The sequence below is a fragment of the Dermacentor silvarum genome, chromosome 4, assembly GCF_013339745.2.
Source record: "Dermacentor silvarum isolate Dsil-2018 chromosome 4, BIME_Dsil_1.4, whole genome shotgun sequence".
NCBI lineage: Eukaryota > Metazoa > Arthropoda > Arachnida > Ixodida > Ixodidae > Dermacentor > Dermacentor silvarum.
In genome coordinates this window covers 220,683,512-220,694,968 of record NC_051157.2, presented here as the reverse complement: position 1 = coordinate 220,694,968, position 11,457 = coordinate 220,683,512, and the positions used below count along the sequence as shown (strand labels likewise).

Here is an 11,457-nt window from a genome sequence, read left to right as displayed (position 1 = left end):
TAATGATCCTTCCGCAGGTTCACCTACGGAAACCTTGTTACGACTTTTACTTCCTCTAAATGATCAAGTTTGGTCATCTTTCCAACAGACCGGCGCAACCGAAAGGCCGCGCCGGACATCGGTCCGAAGACCTCACTAAATCATTCAATCGGTAGTAGCGACGGGCGGTGTGTACAAAGGGCAGGGACGTAATCAACGCGAGCTTATGACTCGCGCTTACTGGGAATTCCTCGTTCAAGGGGAACAATTGCAAGCCCCTATCCCAATCACGAAAGAAGTTCCACGGGTTACCCAGTCTTTTCAGACAGGGATAAAGACACGCTGCTTCCTTCAGTGTAGCGCGCGTGCGGCCCCGGACATCTAAGGGCATCACAGACCTGTTATTGCTCTGTTTCGTGCGGCTAGGAGCCGCTTGTCCCTCTAAGAAGGTTGTAAGGTGCTGGGAACCCCGCACCTATTTAATAGGCTAGAGTCTCGTTCGTTATCGGAATTAACCAGACAAATCGCTCCACCAACTAAGAACGGCCATGCACCACCATCCACCGAATCAAGAAAGAGCTCTCAATCTGTCAATCCTCCCAGTGTCCGGGCCGGGTAAGTTTTCCCGTGTTGAGTCAAATTAAGCCGCAGGCTCCACTCCTGGTGGTGCCCTTCCGTCAATTCCTTTAAGTTTCAGCTTTGCAACCATACTTCCCCCGGAACCCAAATACTTTGGTTTCCCGGAAGCTGCCCGCCGAGTCATTTGAGTAACTCAGGCGGATCGCTGGTTGGCATCGTTTATGGTCAGAACTAGGGCGGTATCTGATCGCCTTCGAACCTCTGACTTTCGTTCTTGATCAAAGAAAACATTCTTGGCAAATGCTTTCGCAGTAGTTCGTCTTGCGACGGTCCAAGAATTTCACCTCTAGCGCCGCAATACGAATGCCCCCGTCTGTCCCTCTTAATCATTACCTCGTATTCCAAAAACCAACAGAACAGAAACGAGGTCTTGTTCTATTATTCCATGCAAGTTTATTCAGGCGACTCGCCTGCGTTGAGCACTCTAATTTTTTCAAAGTAAAAGCACCGGCCTTCTCGAGGCACACAATGAAGTGCACCAAGAAAGGACCGGCATGATGTTCAGTCCGAGCCGTCGCATCGGGTAGATGCACTACTCGTCTGGAACTGAGATCCAACTACGAGCTTTTTAACCGCAGCAGCTTTAGTATACGCTATTGGAGCTGGAATTACCGCGGCTGCTGGCACCAGACTTGCCCTCCAATTGATCCTCGTTAAAGGATTTAGAGTGTACTCATTTCAATTACGGGGCCTCAAAAGAGTCCCGTATTTTATTTTTCGTCACTACCTCCCCGTGCCGGGAGTGGGTAATTTGCGCGCCTGCTGCCTTCCTTGGATGTGGTAGCCGTTTCTCAGGCTCCCTCTCCGGAATCGAACCCTGATTCTCCGTTACCCGTAACAACCATGGTAAGCAAGTAACCTACCATCGAAAGTTGATAAGGCAGACACTTGAAAGAAACGTCGCCGGCTCGTGGCCATGCGATCAGCACAAAGTTATCCAGAGTCACCACACAATACGGGCCGAAACCCGATCGATCTTGGTCTAATAAAAGCACCCGTCGCCCAAAGGGCTTCAGGCTCACTGCATGTATTAGCTCTAGAATTGCCACAGTTATCCAAGTAGGAAGAAACGATCTAAGGAACCATAACTGATTTAATGAGCCATTCGCGGTTTCGCCTTATTTCGGCATGTACTTAGACATGCATGGCTTAATCTTTGAGACAAGCATATGATTACTGGCAGGATCAACCAGGTAATCGTTCAACTGCGCGTCCAGCCATGCCGGACGCCGTTGTTGCGACGCCGAGGCCACCTTCAGGCGCCTCAGCACGCTTCGTTTTTGCAAAGCCCACCTCTTTGCACAGTCCGAGATGACGGCGTTCGAGCTCGCTACGGCGCCCTCCCCGCAGGGCTGGGTATCGCCACGCGGCAAGAAGCACGCACACTCTCGATAGATTCGTTGCGTCGACTCGGTCACGGCTTGCGGGATTTGCCATCAGCCCGCAGCACTGGTGGACCGATCGGCGCTTGCAACGTAGCCGAGACGGCAAAGCCGCCAAGCGACGGGTCACGCCCGCGCCTTCGGCGCTTTCTTATTTGACTCGTCCGAGGACGATGCGGAACACACCTCGATATCGTGGATACGGCGTCGTCCGACAACCAGCCCCTAACGCATCAAGCGGATGAGGCTGCAGACGATTGCCGAGGGATCCACGGGAGAGGCTCCGGGGACACGCTTGACGGGCACGGAGCCCGCCGCATATCAGACACCCAGGTCGCACGCACTCGGGGGGCGACTGCACTCCAACCCCCATATAATAGCAGCGATAAGTACCCAGACCTCCATGGGGCCGTACTCGTGGCATTTTCGACGGGGATTTGGCGGAAATCGTGCCGCACCTTGACGAACTTTGAAAGTTTACGTCGGCTGCACAGGGCCGAAGTCGTGAAAACCAACACCGCGCAAGAGGGTCGTGATCGTCAATGTTTCGCCAGCGGCGAGTACGGCTTCGCGAATATTCACGTGCCTGAACCACCGCGCATCCTGTGCTGACTTTCACGGCGAACGAGCTTTCCGCTGCCGCACTTTCTCTGCAAACGTTGTGCCACGCACGGTGCTGTGCTCCATGACCGTTGTTTTGGACGGTGGCTTGCGTACTCGTCGGCGTATTTCCACCTCTCGCGTGCACCACGGTGCCCCAGCTCACCGATTCAAGGCAAACGTGCGAGCCGCTTTCGGTATTTCCACGGAAAAGTTGCGCTGAACGTGGCTTGCGCGCGCCGCCCCGGCTGACGCGGTTTCGGACTTTGTCTCTGCGAGCGGTCGCGTACTCGTCGGCGCAATTCCCGACGTCGCCGCAGTGCGTGAATCGCACAAAACGCACCCGGACACCACAAATTGAAAAGTGGTACGATGTCGGCCGGGGCCGCATACCTCTATATAATAGCAGCGATAAGTACCCAGACCTCCATGGGGCCGTACTCGTGGCCGCCGGCGGCAGTTAGCGCCGAAAGAAATTCCTCATTTTTGCTTTTCAAGCCGTGTTTCCACCTCTCGCGTGCACCACGGTGCCCCAGCTCACCGATACAAGGCAAACGTGCGAGCCGCTTTCGGTATTTCCACGGAAAAGTTGCGCTGAACGTCGCTTGCGCGCGCCGCCCCGGCTGACGAGCTTTCGGACTTTGTCTCTGCGAGCGGTCGCGTACTCGTCGGCGCAATTCCCGACGTCGCCGCAGTGCGTGAATCGCACAAAACGCACCCGGACACCACAAATTGAAAAGTGGTACGATGTCGGCCGGGGCCGCATACCTCTATATAATAGCAGCGATAAGTACCCAGACCTCCATGGGGCCGTACTCGTGGCCGCCGGCGGCAGTTAGCGCCGAAAGAAATTCCTCATTTTTGCTTTTCAAGCCGTGTTTCCACCTCTCGCGTGCACCACGGTGCCCCAGCTCACCGATACAAGGCAAACGTGCGAGCCGCTTTCGGTATTTCCACGGAAAAGTTGCGCTGAACGTCGCTTGCGCGCGCCGCCCCGGCTGACGAGCTTTCGGACTTTGTCTCTGCGAGCGGTCGCGTACTCGTCGGCGCAATTCCCGACGTCGCCGCAGTGCGTGAATCGCACAAAACGCACCCGGACACCACAAATTGAAAAGTGGTACGATGTCGGCCGGGGCCGCATACCTCTATATAATAGCAGCGATAAGTACCCAGACCTCCATGGGGCCGTACTCGTGGCCGCCGGCGGCAGTTAGCGCCGAAAGAAATTCCTCATTTTGCTTTTCAAGCCGTCTTTCCACCTCTCGCGTGCACCACGGTGCCCCAGCTCACCGATACAAGGCAAACGTGCGAGCCGCTTTCGGTATTTCCACGGAAAAGTTGCGCTGAACGTCGCTTGCGCGCGCCGCCCCGGCTGACGAGCTTTCGGACTTTGTCTCTGCGAGCGGTCGCGTACTCGTCGGCGCAATTCCCGACGTCGCCGCAGTGCGTGAATCGCACAAAACGCACCCGGACACCACAAATTGAAAAGTGGTACGATGTCGGCCGGGGCCGCATACCTCTATATAATAGCAGCGATAAGTACCCAGACCTCCATGGGGCCGTACTCGTGGCCGCCGGCGGCAGTTAGCGCCGAAAGAAATTCCTCATTTTTGCTTTTCAAGCCGTCTTTCCACCTCTCGCGTGCACCACGGTGCCCCAGCTCACCGATACAAGGCAAACGTGCGAGCCGCTTTCGGTATTTCCACGGAAAAGTTGCGCTGAACGTCGCTTGCGCGCGCCGCCCCGGCTGACGAGCTTTCGGACTTTGTCCTCTGCGAGCGGTCGCGTACTCGTCGGCGCAATTGCCGACGTCGCCGCAGTGCGTGAATCGCACAAAACGCACCCGGACACCGCAAATTGAAAAGTGGTACGATGTCGGCCGGGGCCGCATAGCCTCTATATAATAGCAGCGATAAGTACCCAGACCTCCATGGGGCCGTACTCGTGGCCGCCGGCGGCAGTTAGCGCCGAAAGAAATTCCTCATTTTCTCTTTTCAAGCCGTCTTTCCACCTCTCGCGTGCACCACGGTGCCCCAGCTCACCGATTCAAGGCAAACGTGCGAGCCGCTTTCGGTATTTCCACGGAAAAGTTGCGCTGAACGTGGCTTGCGCGCGCCGCCCCGGCTGACGCGGTTTCGGACTTTGTCTCTGCGAGCGGTCGCGTACTCGTCGGCGCAATTCCCGACGTCGCCGCAGTGCGTGAATCGCACAAAACGCACCCGGACACCGCAAATTGAAAAGTGGTACGATGTCGGCCGGGGCCGCATAGCTCCATATAATAGCAGCGATAAGTACCCAGACCTCCATGGGGCCGTACTCGTGGCCGCCGGCGGCAGTTAGCGCCGAAAGAAATTCCTCATTTTTGCTTTTCAAGCGGTGTTTCCACCTCTCGCGTGCACCACGGTGCCCCAGCTCACCGATTCAAGGCAAACGTGCGAGCCGCTTTCGGTATTTCCACGGAAAAGTTGCGCTGAACGTCGCTTGCGCGCGCCGCCCGGCTGACGCAGTTTCGGACTTTGTCAACACGGGCGCTCGCCGCTTTGTCAGCGCCATCTCTGAACTCTGCGCCCCGTTTGAACGGCTACTAGCGTTCTGGAAAGCGTCCGTCCGAATTGATACACCACTTTGGCCTCGGTAGCGCTGCGATTTATGCTCCAAATTTGCGTGACACGCTGCTTGCGCGTCCCGCCCCGGCTGATGCGATTTCATATTTTGTAGCTGCAGGCGGGCTGTAGCTATAAAATTTGTGTGAATGCATCTGTGCGAAGCAAGTGCCCCGCTTGGTCCTCTTGCGGCATTTAATGTGAGTGTAATTCTTTCAGTTAATATGCAATACGAAGCCTCGAGCCACTTGGTATTATTGGAGGGACAGTGAGACCAATTTTGTTAAGAAATTGTTTAGAAACGATGAGGACGTGCACCTTCCAGCCATCTGCCTTCCCCATCAAAAAGTGTCCTTGCTGCGCGTACCCAGCTAGCACAAAAGCGATAGAAAACTGCTTCCATACCGATTCGCCAAGACTAAATGAACGTCTGAAAGACGCACTAAAAAATCCGTGCAGTCCGTTTAGAAGGCGATAAACGGTCGTATATCGTTGCTAATGTCCGGCGGATATGACTATTGCAAGAAGTTCTAGAATCCTGCTTAAAGTAGTTTCGAAAAATCCCGTCTTGAAATGGGATTTTGTAAGACCATTAAAAGCATTTAAAAATACAGATTGAATCCTGCTTCAATCAGGATTTTGATATCCGTTTTCTTTCACCCTCCCCTCTAGCGCCCCCCTCGTCTCCCTTTCCATCCCTCTCCCCATGCCCCTGCGGCGTTTCGCCAGCCGGCGGCCTGCAGGTTTGCGTTGTGCAATACACGAAACACATACAGCAATAACATTTTTTTATTGCAAAAAGTAAACACGACGACTAGACAAGCTAGCGATCAACATTAAATGTGAGTGCCGCCGAGTAACGTCCATTACAGGTATCGAGCTTCATAAACCTGGTTTCGAACAGGCTGCTGGGCTGTAGCTCCTTACTTCAGCAGGTCTTCTTACTGCAAAAACATTAGGAATGTGTAAAACGCATGTTAACAGAAGCACACTTTTCTTAGTGAACGTTTAGTTTTTTCAATGCCTTGGCAATAAGCACTGAAATATATCTTGGCAATGGGCAGCACTACAATATGTTATATATTGGTCCCAGCACACAGTTTTCGAGCATTCCACCTTCATTAACATGGTTCTAACACTAACAGATCACAAGTGAAATTCTCTTCTGTTGCCTTGAAGACATACTTTACATCTAACTGAAGGTGTTGCATGTACAATAGCCAACCAGTGTAAGTGTCGGCTGTTTTGCTAGCTTTCAGGAGGCTGTTGTGTTGACTAGCTGGCGACTGGTAGATGACAGCAGCCTCCTAAACATGTGCGAAGTAGGTATCAATTAGCATTCAAAGAAAGGAATAAATGCATTTCTGATAATGTTGTACGAGAAAATAGGTAAGTGCGGCTCTGCAAAGGCACAGCTTCAGTGTGACAGCATTGTTGCACCACCCCAATTTTATTTGCCACAGATCACATAGCCAATTCAGAAATGGCGAAGGCTTGAGCATATACCTCAATACCCCAGCGTATCAAACACATCGCATACTTCAGATTGAGCAAATATATTGCGATTCCTTAAAAAATAAAAGACAGCAGACGAGTGCAACCTTGAGTAACTGCGACCATTTGCAGCACGGCTGCTTCAAGCGGATACAGTAAGAACTTCAGTTGCTGGTAATTAAAGCATTAAAATGTTGCACGCCTATGACTTGCCTGCTTGAAACCCTCCACACAATAAAATTACCAAGCACTTGTAAAGAATTTTTTTAGAAAAAGAGTGAGTCATCCACACATTTAACTTGGTGAGAACATAAGCCGTAATTTTCCACCCAGTTTCACTAACTTTGACCTTGGTGACATTTATAGTTACGCAAGCCAATGGGTTAACCTCGTGCAGTTTATAAAACAGTTATGCGCTCTAGAGTGCTTGCATACGCAATTTATTGCTTACACCGAAATGAACCCACACACTAATACTCACACACAGCGCGCGGCGACGATTTCATCGCCGTTGTACTTTATAGGGAATATCACGGCGACGACTACGACGGCGGCAAAAATGAGCTTGGAGTGTCCATACAATTGCAATAGCAATAAGAGAAATAGAACCGCGGCGGAAATTTCTCTCTCTCAGATGACAAGGTCGCCGTTTCTTGGTCGCGCCGTAACACGCGTGTACGAGTCGATGTCCAAGCCAACGCTTCGGCTGCGACGCGGAGGGAAGCAACGACGGAGCCCCACTCCGGCCAACGAAACCGCCCACAACCGGCCAACGCTCGCTTCAACGGCGGGAAACGAAAGGGAGAGGGCTAAGCTGGCGCCGGGCAGGCGGGAGCGGCGGCGGGCGTGCGCGGAGACAGTCGAAGGTGGGGGTGCTACGACGGATTTGAGAGGGAGGGCGGGAGGGTGAGGGGAGCCACCGAAGCGATGGGGTCACCGCTACAGTGTATCACCGCTGTCGAAGCCGCTTTTCTGCTGCCCTCCTCTCGACGTGTCCGCGCGCGCCCGGCGCCGCCGCCCGCTCCCCGAAGCTTCGTTTTCTGCCATTATCGCGAAGCGAGCGTTGGCCGACATGGGCAGTCTCGTAGCCCTCGCTCTACATCTGCTTGCGCGCCATGACATATAACGACTCGCATCGTTCGTACGTCGTGCTATGGTGCACGAATTCTTCAGAAATAAGTCCTTCCTTTAATTCGAACAAACTTTCGGGCTCCTTCGAGTTCGAATTATCGAGATTTGACATGTATATGTGCCACGCTGAAAATTTAATTCGTACGACTTTAATATGAAATAACAGTTACCTGGGTTCTTGGAGTTCAGGAGTTTCGTGGTGGCCTTTTGGGCGGCTGCGTTTTCCTCTGCCCCTTTCGGCACCTGTAGAGGGTACATGATTGGTGTCTTCACCCTCACGCGCCTTCTCTTTGCACGTAGGTATGTGCCTGCATAGCAAGTTACAAAAAAAAAAAAAAAACTCTAGTGACTATTACAACAGTATATAGGAATTTTTTTTCTTTTTTAACAGAATTTAGTTACTGCACATACTTGTACAAAAAAAAAAGAACGCCAGTGCGACCTCAAAATTTATTTGCTGCATGACTGAAGCCAAAAAATGTTAAGTATCGTAAAAAGAAGATGCTGTAAATAGCTGCACGGTCTGATTATGTTACAAAAAACATAGCAACAGTGCACTACATACAGGGTGTTTCATTTAACTTTAGCCAAACTTTAAAAATATGCAAGTGCCACGTACCTGGACAGAACCAAGGTAATGTTGGCGATACTCAGATTATTTTAGTTAGATAACTTGTTCTAATTAATTAACTATTCAATTATTATAGTTAGATGAAAAGTGTAAATGAGAAGACTGTAAAGCAACATGAGAAACCCCCGATACCGCTTTCTGTTGCTCAATACCTGCTACATAAAGTGCTTTTTCAACTGTGACAGATGCCCGCCAATACACGCAAACTGCCTCGAGCGGCCAGTCGTTCGGCAGTTTTGCGTGTATTCGCGGGCATCTTTCACGCTCGGAAAAACACACGAGTGATCTTGCACAAGAGCGTCAACAGAAGAATACCGAGGCTACGCGAAGATTGTAGCACGTCTCATCATTCCGCGCAAAACGGGAATGTCATCGTCATCCTAACGATCACCAGTCAACGAAACGTCACAGAGGTAATTTTAGACAGCTTTGGCAAACCTGAATACGCTCACAATAAAAGAAACATACGCAGACGTAAACATGCCTCTTAAAAATATTAGAGATTCCATTAAAATCAAGGCGCTTTCATTGCAGACTTCATTACTGCCTAAAACTCCCGCCTGAAAAGCGCTGTAAATAATTAAACACGACAGGTGTCAAAATGGCAGTGACTACTCACGTGAGCAAAGACGATGTGGAAGGCAGTCTGGCGCTCCGCAGTTCATGAACGAACACGCGTCAGGAACTTATCGGCTGGTCCTGACAAAAATAACGGTGAATGTAACTGCGGGTTCAAAAGTTTACGCAATCTGTAGGGAACCTGCGCGAGGGACTCAGTCCGCTCGGCTGCTCAGACTGCGTCGGCGCAAGCGATGACGGCGATGAGGCGTCACGCCACTCCTCGCTTTGTCAGGTAGCCGCTATGATACGTCGCGGCGCTGCATTCTCTTGCGACACACGCTGCTGCAATGCAGAAAAATACTCAGTGTACCTAAAGCACAGAAATGCTAGGTAATTTAACAAAGAAAATACAAAATGCGGCTGCTACCACAATGCTAGCGCCAACTTATAAACATAATTTGAAATAACAAAAGTTGAACTTTTTAATGCTTTATTCTTGGCACTTTGCGGTAGGTAGGTAGATTCCTAACTCGCTTTAATAATACAAAAAAGTGATGTGCAACCTGTAATGGAATCGAACCTCTGCCGTACAGCACAGCAGCCGGTGCTCTAGCATCTAGACTACGGTGTCTTTTTCTTACTTTCAGTCAAAGTGAAACACGTTAACCATACAGACAAAAGGAAAACTGCGACAAACGATATCAAAACATTTTACAGTTTGAACCGTCAGTCCAGCTTGGCTGACATTGTCGTTTAACATTCTCTGAGCATTGTCAAGGGATCTACCTTCGACAGCGACTCATGCAGAAACACAGCAATCATGCGTTCTCAAGTTTCCTTCAAATAAAAATGGCAATATTCGCTAGGAGGGACAGATCGCGTTGAAGTGTATCGAGGAGTGTTCAACAATGTCCTCGCGTCGATGACAAAATCAACGTCGACAGTGGTGCTTAGTTTCCGGAGAAGTTCAGAAACTGCTACATGCGGAATGCGGTGACTTGTAACCCATGATGCAAGCCATGCTTGAAATTCCACACATTACCTGGACATAGACTTGCCGGATTTTATGGAGATGGTGATGCATCGTCCGAAGAATCTCCATTTTTAAAGCCCGCGCTCATAGGAGAGTCGTGTTGTGGAACAAAATATTAACCAGCAATGTCTTGCGTATGTGCGTCTACATCTCCTTTCAAGGCAAGGTAACTTTCGTGAAAACTATCCTCGGATTGAGCATGCTCATGTGGCGAGGATACTTCACTAGAAGCATGGTTACTACTTTCATTAACGTGCCATGAGACTTATTGGACGGTATTCGTGGCAACAGGACTGGAAGATATCAGTTCGTCATTAACTCTACGCCTCTTCTGACGGTCTGAAAGGTCAGCGTAACCTTTCTTCTTTATTGCGGACTTCGTTATGAGCATAAAGAGCAAGCGGCTTCCCCTTCAGTGCTCACTCACCACAATGCAAACACCCGCGCCTGGATTGATTGCACTCTCTTCTAACTGGGCGAAGCAAAAACAAAAACCAACGTACATTTTTTCCCGCCAAAAAGCAGAACAAAGAAAACAACAACAAAAAAAAACAATTAACTGTAGGCTGCTAGAACCGGCGATTTTAAACGTCTTCCAAAATCCGCCTTATAGCAAGATTTTCCATTCCGATTGAATCCTTCTCGATGTTGACTTCTTCAATCTAGATTTTTGACGGTCAAAGCGAAATATCCGTGAATAAGAATGATTATATCTCTTTTGTGCTAGCTGGGTAATTGGAACAAACGCTTTTCCGGGTGCATTTCAATGCAAACACACCTGTTTCTTTGCGTAAGAAAAAAACAGATAATACTGGGGTTTTGCGTGCCAAAACCGCGGTCTGATTATGAGGCACGCCGTAGTGGACAACTCCGAAATAAATTAGACTATATGGGGTTCTTAAACGTGCTCCTAAACCTTAGTGCACGGTTTATTTATTTATTTTATTTTATTTCGCCCCCATCGAAAAGCGGCTGCCCTGGCTGGGATTCGATCCCATGACCTCGCGCTCAGTAGCCAAACGCTATACCTACTGAGCAAACACGGCTGGTTTGTTTCTTTGTGTACTTGCTTTTGTTAGCTGTCTTTTTTTTTTCAGTTTAGTTTTAACTGCTTTGCTGTTTATTCACTGTCAGAGACAAGGTTTAATAAAGCAAGCCACTTTTTGTTTCTTCTTTTTTTTGTATTTCTTGCCAAGAGGTTCGAGCTGTTTTTATTCCCCGGCCGCCACTGTCATCATGAAATCGAGTGTTACCTTGCGCCGTCTAGGTTTTATTGCGATAGCAATTATATGGACACTTGAACCGGATTTCTGCCGTCGTCGTCGTCGTCGCCGTCGCCGTCGCCGTCGCCGTGAGGTTCCCTATAGATAAAATCTTCGCCGCGCGCCGTATGCCCGAGAGGAA

The 11,457-nt window shown here is 50.2% G+C and overlaps 1 long non-coding RNA gene and 1 other non-coding gene across 2 annotated transcripts; both read right to left on the bottom strand.

The window, feature by feature from the left end:
* Positions 1–1,814, bottom strand: LOC119451230 (small subunit ribosomal RNA). The gene has a single exon (XR_005191755.1). It is a non-coding gene; the product is annotated as a small subunit ribosomal RNA (ribosomal RNA).
* Positions 1,815–5,985: 4,171 nt separating this feature from the next.
* On the bottom strand, positions 5,986–9,260 carry LOC119450986 (uncharacterized). Its single transcript, XR_005191598.2, has 3 exons — positions 9,079–9,260; positions 7,999–8,136; positions 5,986–6,147 (listed from the first exon to the last, which is right to left on the bottom strand). It is a non-coding gene; the product is annotated as an uncharacterized LOC119450986 (long non-coding RNA).
* Positions 9,261–11,457: the final 2,197 nt, after the last annotated feature.